The following is a 15,271-nucleotide window of genomic DNA, read 5'->3' as shown; positions in this document are numbered from 1 at the left end:
TCTTATGTGGAACTCTGTCGAAAGCCTTTTTTAGGTCCAGATAGATGCAGTCAACCCAACCATCTCTTTCCTGTAATATCTCTGTGGCTCGATCATAGAAACTGAGTAAATTCGATACACAGGATCTTCCAGATCGAAAACCATACTGTCTGTCTGATATTATATCATTTCTCTCCAGGTGTTCTACCAATTTAGTTTTGATTAGTTTTTCCAATACTTTCACTATTACACTTGTCAATGATACAGGTCTATAATTGAGGGGGTCTTCCCTGCTACCACTTTTGTAGATTGGAACTATGTTAGCCTGTTTCCACACGTCTGCTACGATTCCTGTGCACAGGGATGCCTGAAAGATCAGGTGAAGTGGAATGCTGAGCTCAGATGCACATTCTCTCAGAACCCATGGTGAAACGCCATCTGGACCAACTGATTTGTTCTTACTTAGCTCCTTGAGCATTTTTTCCACTTCGTCTCTAGACACCTCTATGTGCTCTATGTTGTTCTCTGGAATTCTTATTGTGTCTAGTTCCCTAAAGATTTCATTTTGTACAAACACACTTTGGAACTTTTCGTTTAGTGTTTCACACATTTCCTTTTCATCTTCCGTGAATCTATTTCCCATTTTCAACCTCTGGATATTATCCTTTACCTGCAATTTGTTGTTTATGAATTTGTAGAATAGGCCCAGTTCTGTTTTACATTTATCCACTATCCCTTTTTCAAAATTTCTTTCTGCCTCTCTCCTTACTGCTGTATAGTTGTTTCTCGCATCTTTGTATCGCTGGTATGTTTGGGGGTTTGGCCTCTTCCTATACTGATTCCATTTTTGTATCTTTTGGTCTCTTGCCCTCTCACAATTTCTGTCGAACCAATCCTGTTTTCTGGCCCTGCATCTCTGTTTTGGTATAAATTTTTTTGTGCCTTTATCATATATTTTACAAAACTTGACATACATCTCATTCACTTCCTTGCCTAGTATCAAGTCTGTCCAATTATACTCACTAAAAAAATTTCTAAGGTCACCATAATGTCCTCTCCTGAAGTCTGGTTTTTCAACTGCTTCAACCTCCTTATTTTCTTCCAGCTTATAACGCATTGCATACTTTATTCCCAAAAAGACATGGTCACTTTTACCCAAGGGAGGAAGGTACTGAATGTCAAATATCTCTTCCTCCTTCCTGGTAAATATCAAATCTACCATGGAGAGAACGTCCCCTTCCCTCATCCTCGTAGCTTGTTTAACATGTTGATACAAGAATGTTTCCAGGATGAGGTCTACAAATTTACAGGTCCAAAAATCTTCTGTTTTAGCTTCATATGCTTCCCAGTCTATGGATTTCAAGTTGAAGTCACCGACTATCAATAGTCGTGATCTATCGTTATCCGCTCTCGCTATAATCTCTCTCATTATTATTATAAGACCTTCAAGTTTACTATCTAGCTCCTCCTTTGACCATGTGCTGCTTGGCGGTGGACTATATGCATTTATTATCATTAGTTTATCATCCTCATGGCAGATCTCTAGTGCTATCATGTCAACTTCTTGTGGATTGGCAGTCATTATTTCGTTCACCTTTAGGTGTTCTTTTACCAGCACAGCAACGCCACCGCCTTTCCTAATTTTTCTGTCCCGTCTCCAAATTGAGTAGCCCCTTGGGAATATGACCTCATTTAAAATTACATCTTCAAGTTTTGTCTCCGTGAGTGCAACAATGTCTAGTGTCTGCAGCTGTATTACATCACTTAACTGCAGTATCTTCGATCTCACTCCATCTATGTTGGTGTATGCAATCTTCAGGAACTTGTTCCCCCTTTCCTTATTCTTCACTCCCCCTCTCTCTATTGATTTTGTTGGTTTGCCTTTATGTACCACTTTACTGGTTTGTCTACCCCTATCACTTTGTAGAAAAAAGAATTTATTTCTTCTTCATTCCTGCTTTCATTTAAATGTTTTGCCTCGGCGAGGTTCAGTTTCAGCTTCTCTCTATCTTCTTTTGAAAGATCTCGTCTTAACGACCACCCTTTCCCATCCTCATCACTTTGCAATTTTCTAGCATTCCTTAGTACTTCTTCCATCTGTTTGGCACCGTTTAGGGTGATCCTCAAAGGTCGATCTTTCCCCTTTTACGTACCTGCCTATTCTCCTGTAGTTGCACACATTCTCTATGGTTGTAAGACCTTCTACGAGGCCAACAATTTTATCTACTACTTTAGCTTCTTCTACAGCTCTTTCTGACCTAGATGTTATCGCCTTTTCTTTGCAGCCAAAAATGATCAGGGACTTACTCCGATTAACTGTGTTTCGCACCAACTTCGGGTTAGATGCCAATTCTTTCCTCACTTCTAGCCTAATGTTTGTTTTGTCTTGGTTGCTGCAGTGTTTGACTTCCTTTACTGCTTCTTCTATTTTTTCCTTCTCCTTGGCCACTTGTGCATAAGTGAGTTGCATATCTTTCTTGCACTGTTCTATTCCCTGTGTAACTTCCTCCATCTGTGCTGACAAAAGCTGTTTCTCCTGTTGAAGTGTAGTTACAGGATGAGAGCTACGCTCGTGGTGTCCCGTCTTCCCAGCACTCTTTGAAACTACTGACGGTCTTGGCCTCCACCACCTTCTCACTTAACTTGTTCCAACCGTCTACCACTCTATTTGCGAAGGTGAATTTTCTTATATTTCTTCGGCATCTGTGTTTAGCTAGTTTAAATCTATGACCTCTTGTTCTTGAAGTGCCAGGTCTCAGGAAGTCTTCCCTGTCGATTTTATCAATTCCTGTTACTATTTTGTATGTAGTGATCATATCACCTCTTTTTCTTCTGTCTTCTAGTTTTGGCATGTTTAATGCTTCCAACCTCTCCTCGTAGCTCTTGCCCTTCAGTTCTGGGAGCCACTTCGTAGCATGTCTTTGCACCTTTTCCAGTTTGTTGATGTGTGTGTGTGTGCGCGCGCATTGTGAGAGGGGGTGGCACAGTGGGGGTGGGGTTAACCGGTGGAGGGATGGCGAGAGGGAGAGGGAGAACTAGGGAGAGCGAGGGTGTGAGGGAGAGAGGGAGAGCAAGGGAGAATGTGGTAGAGAGGAATATAGAGGGAGAGAGAGAGGGATAGGGGAGGAGGAGAGGAGAGGAAGGGGGGGCAATCAGGAGGGTGGGGACGGAGGGTAAGTCCTAGGGTAAGGGGTGAGGTTGGCCCCTATGCTATTTGGGCACTATACCAGCTTAGCTGTACAGTTATGATGAATAAAACCAGCGTTGAATGTAATGAAACGCCATTTTCTGGGTGAGTCCCGGAGGCTCCCTGGAGCTATCCGAGGCTGATATGCTAATGTCAGACTTTGGCATCAGTCATGTGTATGGAGTTCTTAGGCCTACCGGGGACCACATCCAGAACCGGGCCCCCTCAGAGAGGCAAGGGGAGCAATGGCCTATAGAAGCCCCCGTGTGGTTGGAAGCATTCTATGTCTGCCATCGACCGGAACAGGCACCCAGAAAGGTAAGCGTCTCAAAACAAACCCCTATTCTGGTTAAAATTGCTACCAAAAGCCGAACAAGTGGATAGAACTCCCCAACAGAAAACAAGCAAACTAGTGTGACTCACAAGCCGCCGCTATGCTGTCTGCGCAGCTCACCCCTCCCCGGGAGGGGGATGGGGGAGCCCCAGACCCTCCACGCCGGCTACCCACACCTCAGTTCTTGAGGCTGGATGTCAAAAACGCGAAAAAAACGCAGACCGGAGGGAGAGAGGGATGCCGGGAAGCCTCCGGGACTCACCCAGAAAATGGCGTTTCATTACATTCAACGCTAGTTTTCTGGGGGGGGAGCCCCGTCGGCTCCCCGGAGCTAACTACCCACAGACGGAAAAAGAGGCACTTACTCAGGAGGCGGTCGTCGCTCACTCCTCAACTCGAAGCCGAGACAACTGGCTGCAACCGCCGACCCAAAGCAACACAGGCCCGATGGGGTCCAGGGACATTCACAAGGTAACGAGCAGCCAGGACCCTGTTCGACCGCCAAAATCCCCGAGCCTGAATATCAGACCAAGACATATTCCTAAAGATGGCAGCAAGAGCCGCGAACTTACGAACGTCATGGGCACGGGGATAGACCGCAGGCTGGTTGGACTTAATAACCCTGCGGACGACCTGGGAGACCCGAACCCGCGAACAGGGAAGAAGGGAAACCGGATCAACCCACAGCGCGTCCCCGGACACAGAAGCCGTGGCGCGCAAATAATGGTGAAGCGCCGCAACCTGACACAAAACATGATGCACCCCCGGCCTGACCAACCAAGCATCAACCACCCACAGACCCCTCCGGAATGCAGCAGTCTCACTCTTCGCCAGAAAAGAAGGAGACGGCTGCAAGCGAACAAAACTATCACCACGACCAAAAAAGCAGATACCCCTGCGCCGGAGGAGAGCATGAAGCTCCCCTACCCGACCCCCAGAGGCCAAAGCCAACAAGAAAAGTGCCTTGGAAAAACAATCCTGGACCGAAGGGGCCACAACGAAACGAGGAGACGAAAGGAAAGCGAGCACTCTGTCCAAAGACCAGGACGGCTCAGGCGGCGCATGAGCAGGCCGGAGGTGAAACAATGCACGTGACAGCTTGCGAAACGACGCAGATGTGACATCGATACCGAAGGCAAGCTGAAGCGGCTCCGCCAGCGCCGCACGATACGAGGCTAAAGTGTTAGGCATAAGATGACGGTCCTGAAACAACCACGAGAGGCAGGACAAGACCACCCGAACAGACAAGGAACTAACACAACAAAGACGCAAAAAGAAACAGAAGGACCGCCAGGAAACTTCATACTGCCGCCGAGAAGAAGCCCTCAGGTGGGACACCAACAAGGAGGCCACCTGATCACCATAGAGATGATGATAAGCTCGAGACAAAAAACCCATACGCGAAAACTCAAGGAGAAGATCGAACCAGCCACGTGACATACCGGCCCGATCTGCTGAAAGAGACGGAGCCGCGGGAAAACCCTCGGGTTCAGACACCGAGCAACCAGCACCTGAAACCAAGGCTGGGCTGGCCACCAAGGGGCCAGAAGGACAACTCTCCCCTGGTAAGTCTCTAAGCGAGTCAGGACCTGGAGCAACAGCCGAACTGGGGGAAAGAGGTACAGGAACCCCCACCTCGACCAGTCTAGCCGAAAGGCATCGACCCCGATGGCCTCGCGATCGGGAAAGGGTGCCGCATACACGGGAAGACGCCGCATACACGGGAAGACGCCGCGACCACGCCGACGCGAAGAGGTCCACCTCGGGGCGCCCGAACATCTAGCAAAGCCAATGAAAGGATTCGTCGTCGACCATCCACTCTGTGGAGAGGGGAACGAAGCGAGACAGGGTGTCGGCCAAGACGTTGGACACTCCCTGTACGTGAACCGCCAGGAGAGCCAAACTCCGAGAACTCAGCAGACGAGTCACCTGAAGCGACCAACCTCAAAGAGACAAGGACCACATCGAACCCCCGCGGTTCAGGCAATGAACCACCGGAGAGCAGTCCGAATGGAGCCAAATCGTCAATCCGCGGGCCATCCGAATCATCCCAAGAGCGAACCACACTGCCGCAAACTCCCGCAAACTCCCGCACCGTGCTATGAGCTCGATGGAAGGACGGATCCCAACGCCCTTGGCCGGCCTGGTGAGTACTGGTCACAAATCCCTAGCCGAGAGACGACGCATCCGTGTACACATCGAGCGAGTGCTCGGGTAGGCACCAAGGCACTGAACCCCGAAAAACCCGAAGAGGAAGCCGGTGACGCAGCAACCGACGCAAGGCCCCCGGGGGTCGAACCCTGCGATTGCGAGAGAGGCGGAAGGGGGGACCCCGAAGGAACCAGAACAGCCGACGAAGTGAAACCCAACCCGGCGGGTAGACCACCATCACGAAGTTCAGGCTCCGCACAGCCCCTGGAGCAACCGCCGGGTGACCCGAGGGCCCACCAGAAACAAAGGCGGGACTGCAGTCGCAGGAGAGACTCTGGAGGGAGACACAAGGAGGCGGTTCGAGAGTCCCAAACAAGACCCAGCCAAGTTCCAGCCTGAGAGGGAACCAGATGGGACTTCCTCCAGTTCACCAAGAACCCGAACCCGAACCCGGCGAGCTGGGAAAGGACCAAATCCCTGGCTAGCAAGCAAGCTGACCGGCTGGGAGCCCAAACCAGCCAGTCGTCGAGGTAGGCCACCACCCGAACACCTAAGAGACGCAAACGAGCCACCACAACCCGCATAAGGCGCGTAAACACGTGAGGTGCCAGGTTCAACCCGAACGGGAGACAACGAAAGCGGTAACTTAGATGCCCCACAACAAAACCGAGCCAGTCCTTGAACCGCGGATGAATCGGGACATGCCAATAAGCGTCCCGAAGGTCCAGGCACACCATCCAAGCGCCTGGCTCCAAGAGGAGCCGAACCTGAGACAGCGTAGTCATCCGAAAGGAGGGGCAATGAACCCAGGGGTCCAGATGGGACAAGTCCAGAATGAACCGTAGGTACGCGCAGTCCCGTTTCGGAACCAGAAACAGACGGGAAACCCATCTGAGGGACGACGTCGTTTTGACGACGCCCAAGCGTACCCACTCCAAGATGACTCGACAGAGCGCAGGGAAAGAAACCAACCTGCCCTGCCAGCCCTGACCCCCCCAAGGGGGGAGGGGCCACCCAACGCCACCGCAGGCCGCCAGACACGACCCGAAAGGCCCACGAATCATGGGACCAGGGGTGGGCGAACAGCGCAAGCCGCCCCCCCATCACCCCGTCAATGGGGCAAACCGTGAAAGGGCCGGCGACCCTTACGAGACCCAGAACACCGCGCCGACCAGACGAGGGATGGTCCGGAGTAGGAGCTGAACCCGAACCTGACACCAGGGGCCTACCACAACGAGAGGAACCCCGAGCCCTGGCACGATCCTTCCGGGAAGACCCACCCCGGGACCCCCGGAAAACCAACAAGTCCGACATTGGACGACAAGCCGCCGACGTAGCCTGAATAAACTGCGCCACCGTCGACTCCTCAAACAGAAGAGGACAAAGAGGTGAAGAACGCCTAAGAGCCAGAGCCCAAACAGATTTCATGGAGGAACCCAGCACCGTCTACCGACACGCGAGACGGGAAGCATAAAACAGGGAAACCGCATCCCGCAAAATTGGCGTGAACAGCTCCAACAAGGCAGCCGACGAACGCGCAGCCGACGAACGCGCAGCCGACGAACGCGCAGCCGACGAACGCGCAGCCGACGACAAGGTGCCGGACCCCAGGACGGACCCAAGCAACCTCACATCCTCCACGAGCCAATCCGAGGACAGCTCCAGGAGGGAAAAGAACCACAAGACCGAAGCCAAAAGGCCCAGGGCGCGCAAGTCCTCCACAATGAGCGCCGCCGAAAGAGAGGGAACCTGCTCATGGAGCTGAATAACGCCAACATTGCGGGGAAGGGCAGGGGCAAACAAGCACTCATTCAGGTACTCAAGATCGCCCCCCAGGAAAACCTGAAGCACCGTGGAAGCTTCCCGCCACTCCAGCATGCGGGAACGACAGAAGGAATGCCAGGAATCCAGAACAAACAAGGGGCAGTCCGCTAACCAGGAAGACTCCGGAACCTCGTAACAGAGCCAGAAAGAGAACGAAGTCCCAAACCTGAACTCGGATGGATCCATTTCCGAGGCATAATCCGGGTCACTCAGGAGGTAAGCTGCAAAGGCCGCTCGCACCACACCAGGTTGGATGCGATAAGCCAAAACACTCTGGAAAGACGGAACCGATGTATCCGGGGGAACACGGAACCGAACCCGGGGAGGGGCCGACACCAAATCCAACTCGTACGCAGAGGGGGGAAAAGAAAACCCCACTCCTTGTAACAATAAGCCCCGCTCAGAGGGAAGAAAAACCCAGGCGGGGTCCAGCGGGGTTCAAGGCCCCCAAGTCAGCTCCTCCCCAGCCTCGAGGTCCACCACCACAGGACCCGAGGCCGAGTCCTCTCCCCAAGCCCCGACCTCACAAGACAAGGACGGAGCAGCCGGAAAAGCTGGAGGAAGGGGGGCTCACTGGTCAGACCCAGAAGCTTCCGCCGGGAGACAAGACTCGAATGCCTCTGCCGCCCCCCCAGAAGGGGCACCCCCCGAAGCTGCCCGAGTCTCGAGATCAAGTAACCCCTGCTCCGATCCCGAAACCCTCAGACGCTTTGGGGCCGGAAGCAGGGGGGGGGGGGGACCAGAACGAATAGAAGGGAAAAGACGAGGAGGTACGGACTGAACCAGGATTGAAGCGACCCCCACCCCCAAGTCCGGGTCTCGAAAAGCAAAGTGGGGCAGCCCCGGCGCATCCGAGTGAGCAACCAACCGAGTGCGTTGCAACAGACGAAACCTAGACTGCAACGCATGCGCCGCCTGTACCCAAAGAGAATCATCAGAGGATTGGGTAAATTGAGTCACAAGCAAGCAGCAACACTCACAGGACTCAGGGTCGAAAGTATCACCGACCCAACAGGCAGCGTGGCAGAAGCAAAAACAATGAGGGTCACCCTGAGACAAGGGGACCAAGCAACCCTCAAATTCGCACACAGCGAGTGGGGACTCCGGGGTCACATCCATCGGACCCACGCGCCCCCTAGGGGATTCCCAGGGTCCTGAGCATTTACTTGAAGAGGACTCGTGCTCAGGTAGTCCCAGGCAGGGCGCTGCTAACTGGCGCCCAAAACTACCAAGTGAACTTCTATAGCTGTACTCCAGGGACGTGTACACTCACGGGGACCTAGCAGGGGCGCCACCGAGGAGAACAGTGAAAGGGCAAAAACTAATGGAATAATATGACAGAAACCCCCTACCAGGCAAAAACAAAAAGAAAAACAAAACCCCGCAAGAGGACAGCGAACCCCAAGGAACAGAGCCGGCCGCTATGTCGGGAATACAAGCTGTGCAGCACCCTGCGCCCCTACCAGTGCAAACTGCCTCTTACCTGCCGGTAACAAGGGAGAACAGAACACCCAAGAGCCCAACAGGCGGCCGAAAAACTGAAAAGGTAAAACGAACCAGCAGAGGCAGACCCCGAGGAGCCTGTGGAAGGTGGCCCTAAGCCCCAAGGGCTTAGGGCCACAAACTTACAGGGCACCTAGGGAAGGCAGCCCGAGTACTGAAGATAACTCCTGGCTCTCGCACCCACAAAAACAAATACCATACGCAAAGCACAGTGCTGTAGCGACACCGGATCCAGAGCACACGACCTTCACCTATGGCATCAGCCTCAAGAACTGAGGTGTGGGTAGCCGGCGTGGAGGGTCTGGGGCTCCCCATTCCCCCTCCCAGGGAGGGGGGAGCTGCGCAAACAGCGGCGCAGCGGTGTGTGACGTCACACTAGTTTGTTTGTTTTTTTGTTGGGGAGTTCTATCCACTAGTTTGGCTTTTGGTAACAATTTTAACCAGAATAGGGGTTTGTTTTCAGGCGCTTAACTTTCTGGGTGCCTGTTCCGGTCGATGGCAGACATAGAATGCTTCCAACCACACGGGGGCTTCTATAGGCCATTGCTCCCCTTGCCTCTCTGAGGGGGCCCGGTTCTGGCAGTGGTCCCCGGTAGGCCTAAGAACTCCATACACATGACTGATGCCAAAGTCTGACATTAGCATATCAGCCTGGGATAGCGCCGGGGAGCCGACGGGGCTCCTCCCAGAAAACATGTAGATACTTATATATTATATGTGTGTGTGTATAGTGTAATAACACCACAAACAGTATGGTTGGGGAAGGAATGTTAGTTCATCTGGCCATGAACAAGTGAGGAAGGGAGGGAGCATCAGCTGACTGTGTGGCAACCTCTCATATTGTCTGAACTCACCATACCAGCTTAGCTGTACAGTTATGGTGAACAAAACATGCAGATACTTATATATAACCTGTGTATATAGTGTAATAACAGCAAAACTATTTGTTTATTGTTTTAGGAACATAATAATTGAATCACCAATATGCACACCATACTTTTGAGGATAGTGATGATTCAAACATTTTATTATATAAATACAGTACAACCTCCTTTCAACACACTACATGGGGACCAACCCCAGTGTGTTGCAGCGTTGGATTCGTTGCAGGAGGTGACCTTCAGGAGGCGTTTGTGTCAATGTCTTTTTTTTTTGTGTAAACAATAAAAATGCATTATCATTATATACTGTACCTATATATTACTACTTTACTAAAAAATACTGTGTTACAGTTGTTATTTATCTTATTGTTGGAGTTATGTCAATCTTGAATTCTCATGGAGTTGTGAATGCTGTACAGTAAATACATACTGTACTCTATTATGCTGTTAGCACTGTACTGATAAGTAGTTCTGCTCTATGTTGAGTATTACAATACAGTTCATGAAAACAATTTTATGCTAACATTACTGTACTGCAACCTTAATTTTAACATTAACAGTATGTATTCAAATTCAACACTTATTCTAACTATACACTTCACAAACGATATTCTTAGATGGTTTGCTTCAGCTTTGCTGGTACTCGCTGCTACTGTGTTTGCTTCAGCTGCTTCTGAACTGGTGCTGGCTCCTGTTGTACTGGTGCTGGGTACGGCTGTGCTCGTGCTGAGAATGGCTGTCCTCGTGCTGGGTATAGCTGTGCTTATGCTGGTTAAGGCTGTGCTCATGCTGGATATGGCTGTGCTTGTGCTGGGTACAGCTGTGCTCGTGCTGGGTACAGCTGTACTCGTGCTGGGTATGGCTGTGCTGGTTGATTTTCTGCTACTAGTTTTTGCAAAATACTGACTCATTTTTGGCAATAATAAGGCACTATTAGGAAGCCCCTGAGACATCTTGTTGTATAACAATACAGCTGTAGTAAAAAAACCAGCGTTGAATGTAATGAAATGCGATTTTCTGGGTGATTCCCGGAGGCTCCCTGGAGCTATCCATGGCTGATATGGATATCCTAACTATTTTGCATCAGTCGATGTGGGTGGAGTTCTAGCCTACCGGGGACCACGAGGCAGAACCTGGCCCCCTCACAGAGGCACGGGGAGCTATGGCCCATAGAATGCACATGTGATTTGGAGCATTCTATATCTGCCTTCGACCGGGACAGGCACCCAGAAAGGTAAGTGCCACAAAACAAACCCCTATTCTGGTTAACAACAAAAATTGACAAACGAGTGGACAGAACTCCCCAAAAGAAAAACGAGCAAACCAGCATGACGTCACACGAGCCGCGCCGCATGTCTGCGCAGCTCCCCCCTCCCCGGGAGGGGGAAGGGGGAGCCCCAGACCCCCGAGCCGGCAATCCACACCCCAGTTCTGAGGCTGGATATTAAAAACCGCAAAAAAACGCTGACCGGAGGGCGGGAGGGATGCCGGGGAGCCTCCGGGACTCACCCAGAAAATGGCGTTTCATTACATTCAACGCTGGTTTTCTGGGGGTAGCCCCTACGGCTCCCTGGAGCTACCTCACCAAAGACTATCAAGAAAACCAAGGGCACTTACCCGGGAGGCGGTCGGAGCTCCACACCTCAAGACGAAGCTGAGACCACGGGCTGCAACCGCCGACCTAAGACAACACAGGCCCGACTGGGCCCAGGAATGTTAACAAGGTAGCGTGCAGCCAGGACCCTGTTCGACCGCCAAAAACCCCGTGCCCGAATGTCAGCCCAAGACATATTGCCGAAGATGGCAGCAAGAGCAGCGAACTTACGAACGTCATGGGCACGGGGATAGACCGCAGGTTGGCTGGATTTAATAACCCTGTGGACGACCTGAGAGACCCGAACCTGCGAACAGGGAAGAAGGGGAAACCAGATCAACCCAAAGCATGTTCCCAGAGACAGAAGCCGTGGCGCGCAGATAATGGCGGAGGGCCGCAACCGGACACAACACATGGTGAACCCCCGGCCTGACAAACCACGCATCAATAACCCAAGGATCCCTCCGGAAAGCAGCAGTCTCATTCTTCGCCAGAAAAGAGGGAGATGGCTGCAAACGAATGAACCGAAGACCACGACCAAAGAAGCAAAAACCTCTGCGCCGGAGAAGAGCATGAAGCTCTGCCACGCTACCCCCAGAGGCTAATGCCAACAGAAAGAGCCTTAGCAAAGCAATCTTGAACTGAAGGGGCCACAACAAAACGAGGAGTGGAAAGATAGAAGAGCACTCTGTCCAAGGACCAGGACGGCTCAGGCGGCACATAAGCAGCCCGGAGGTGAAACAACGCCCAAGACAGCTTGTGAAACGGCACAGAAGTAACATCAATGCCGAAAGCAAGGTGCAGCGGCTCCGCCAGCGCTGCACGATATGAGGCGACAGTATTAGGCATCAGATGACAGTCCTGAAACAACCAAGAGAGAAAGGACAACACCACCCGAACCGAAAGCGAGGAACAACGACGAATGGTCAAAAAGAACCGGAAGGACTGCCAGGAAACTTCATACTGCCGCCGAGAGGAAACTTGCAGGTAAGAAACCAACAAGGTAGCCACCTGCTCACCATAAAGATGGTGATAAACACGAGTCAAAAACACCAAACGCGAAGACTCGCGGAGAAGAGCGAACCAGTCACGTACCGGACCGGCCCGATCTCCTGAAAGAGGTGGAGCAGCGGAAAAACCTCCGGGTTCGGACACCGAGCAAGCAGCACCTGAAACCACGGCTGGGCCGGCAACCAAGGGGCCAAAAGGACCACTCGACCCTGGTAAGTCTCCTAGCGAGCCATGACCCGGAGCAGAGGCTGAATCAGGGGAAAGAGGTACAGGAACCCCCACCTCGACCAGTCCTGCCGAAAGGCGTCGATCCCAATGGCTTCGCAGTCGGGGAAGGGCGCTACGTAAACCGGAAGACGCCTCGACCACGCCGATGCGAAGAGATCCACCTCCAGGCACCCGAACGTCCGGCAGAACCAACGGAAGGAGCCGGCATCGACCGTCCATTCCTTGGACAGGGGAATGAACCTGGACAGGCCATCCACCAGGACGTTGGACACCCACCGGACATGAACCGCCAGGAAAGCCAAACCCCGAGAACTCAGCAGACGAGTCACCCGAAGCAACCAACCCCAAAGAGCCAAGGACCGCATCGAACCCCCTCGGTTCAGACAATGAACCACCGGGGAGCAGTTCGAATGGAGCCGGATCGTCGATCCACGGGCGACCCGAACCCTCCGAAGCGCAAACCATACCGCCGCGAACTCCCGCACCGTGCTGTGGACCCGACGAAAGGACGGACCCCACCACCCCTGGCCGGCCTGGTGAGCACTGGTCACAAAACCCCAGCCTAGAGACGACGCGTCCGTGAACACATCGAGCGAGGGCTCGGGTAGGCACCAAAGCACTGAACCCCGAAAAATCCGAAGAGGAAGCCGGCGACGCAGCAGCGGACACAAAGCTCCCGGGGGTCGAACCCAGCGATCGCGAGAGAGGCGGAAGGGGTGTCCCCGAAGGAACCAGAACAGCGGACGAAGCCAAACCCGACCCGGCGGGTAGACCAACATCACGAAGTTCAGGCTGCCGCACAAACTCTCGAGCATCTGCCGGGTGACCCGGGAGCCCCCCAGAAACAGACCCAGGCGAGACCGCAGCCGAAGGAGAGACTCCGGAGAAAGAGACAAGGAAGCGGTCCGAGAGTCCCACACAAGACCCAGCCAGGACCGAACCTGGGAGGGCACCAGATGGGACTTCCGCCAGTTCACCAGGAACCCGAACCCGGCGAGCTGGGAAAGCACCAAATCCCAGGCAAGCAGACACGCGGACCGACTGGGAGCCCAAACCAGCCAGTTGTCGAGGGCTGCAGGCGGCACCGGCACCGAACCCGACACCTGTGGCCCACCCCGACGAACGGAACCGCGCGCCCTGGTACGACCCCGCCGGGAAGGAACCCCCTGGTTCCCCCGGAGAACCAACAATTCAGACATAGGGCGGCAAGAGGAAGAAGCCGCCTGAATGTAACGTTCTACCGCAGAAGCCTCAAAAAGCAGAGGACAAAAGGGAGAAGACAACTTAAGAACCAGGGCCCAAGCGGATTCCAAAGAGGAAGCAAGGACCGCCTGATGACACGCGAAGCACGCAGTGAAAAACCGCAGCAACGCCTACCGCAGGATCGGCGCAAAAAGCTTCAACATGGCAGACGATGCCCGAGCAGCTGAGACTAAGGCGTCAGACCCTGGAACGGCCCCAAGCGCCTCAACATCCTCCGCAAGCCAATTTGAAGATAGCTCCAGGAGGGAAAAGAAACGCAGGACTGAAGCCAAAAAGCCACGAGCGTGCAAATCCTCCGCCACAAGAGCAGCTGACAGGGAAGGAACCTGCACATGGAGCTGCACCGCACCAACATCCCGCAGAAGGGCAGGAGTGAAAAGACACTCATTAAGGTGCTCAAAATTGCCCCCCAGGTAAACCTGGACCACCGTCTATGCCTCACGCCACTCAAATGTGCGGGTTCGACAGAACGAGTCCCAAGCATACAGCAAAAACAAGGGGCAGTCTGCAAGCCAGGACGACCCCGGAACCTCATAACGTACCCAGTAAGGACACGAAGATAAAAACCTGAAAGAAGGATCCATTATGGAGGCGTACTCCAGGTCACGCAGGAGGGAAGCCGCCAAGGCCGACCGTACCTCAGACGGAGAGATGCGGGAAGCCGAAAACCTCCGGAAAGACAGAACCGAAGAACCCACAGGGACACGGAACCAAACCCGGGGAGGAGCAGAACCCAAATCTAAATCGTACGCAGAGGGGGGAAAGGAAAACCCCACTCCTTGCAACAGTAAGCACGCTCAGACAGAAAATCCAGGCGGGGTCCAATGGAGCCCAAGGCCCCCAAGTAAGCTCCTCCCCAACCCCAGGAGCCTCTACACCAGGCCCCAGGGCCGAGCCGTCCTCCAAACCCCCGGCCTCACAAGAAAAAGCTGGGGCAACCAAAAGCTCCGGAAGAGAAGGGGCCCACTGGTCAGACCCCGGAGCAGCGCCCAGAGGAACAGACTTGAATGCCTCTGTAGCCCCCCCAGACGGGGCAACCCCCAAAACTGCCCGAGTCTCAGAAACCTCTAAACCCCACCCCGACCCCGAAACCCTCAGACGCTTAGGGGCCGGAAGCAGGGGGGGGACAGAATGAACCACCGAAGGGGAAGAACAAGGGGGCGCAGACGGAACCAAGGCCAATGCGACCAACACCCCCAAGTCTGGGTCCCTATACACAAAGTGGGGCACCCGCGGGGCATCCGAGGAAGCAAGAACCCGCGCGCGTTGCAATAACCTAAACCTACCTTGCAACGCACGAGCTGCCTGCACCCGAA

The 15,271-nt window shown here is 53.3% G+C and overlaps 1 protein-coding gene across 6 annotated transcripts in view; it reads right to left on the bottom strand.

Moving 5' to 3' along the window:
- Positions 1-15,271, bottom strand: part of LOC123746990 (putative nuclease HARBI1) — a 119,585-nt gene that overhangs the window by 39,695 nt on the left and 64,619 nt on the right. The window lies entirely within an intron of this gene.

Source organism: Procambarus clarkii, chromosome 87, assembly GCF_040958095.1.
Source record: "Procambarus clarkii isolate CNS0578487 chromosome 87, FALCON_Pclarkii_2.0, whole genome shotgun sequence".
Taxonomy (NCBI): domain Eukaryota; kingdom Metazoa; phylum Arthropoda; class Malacostraca; order Decapoda; family Cambaridae; genus Procambarus; species Procambarus clarkii.
The sequence above is the reverse complement of the archived record's forward strand: the minus strand, read 5'-3'. Positions and strand labels throughout refer to the sequence as shown.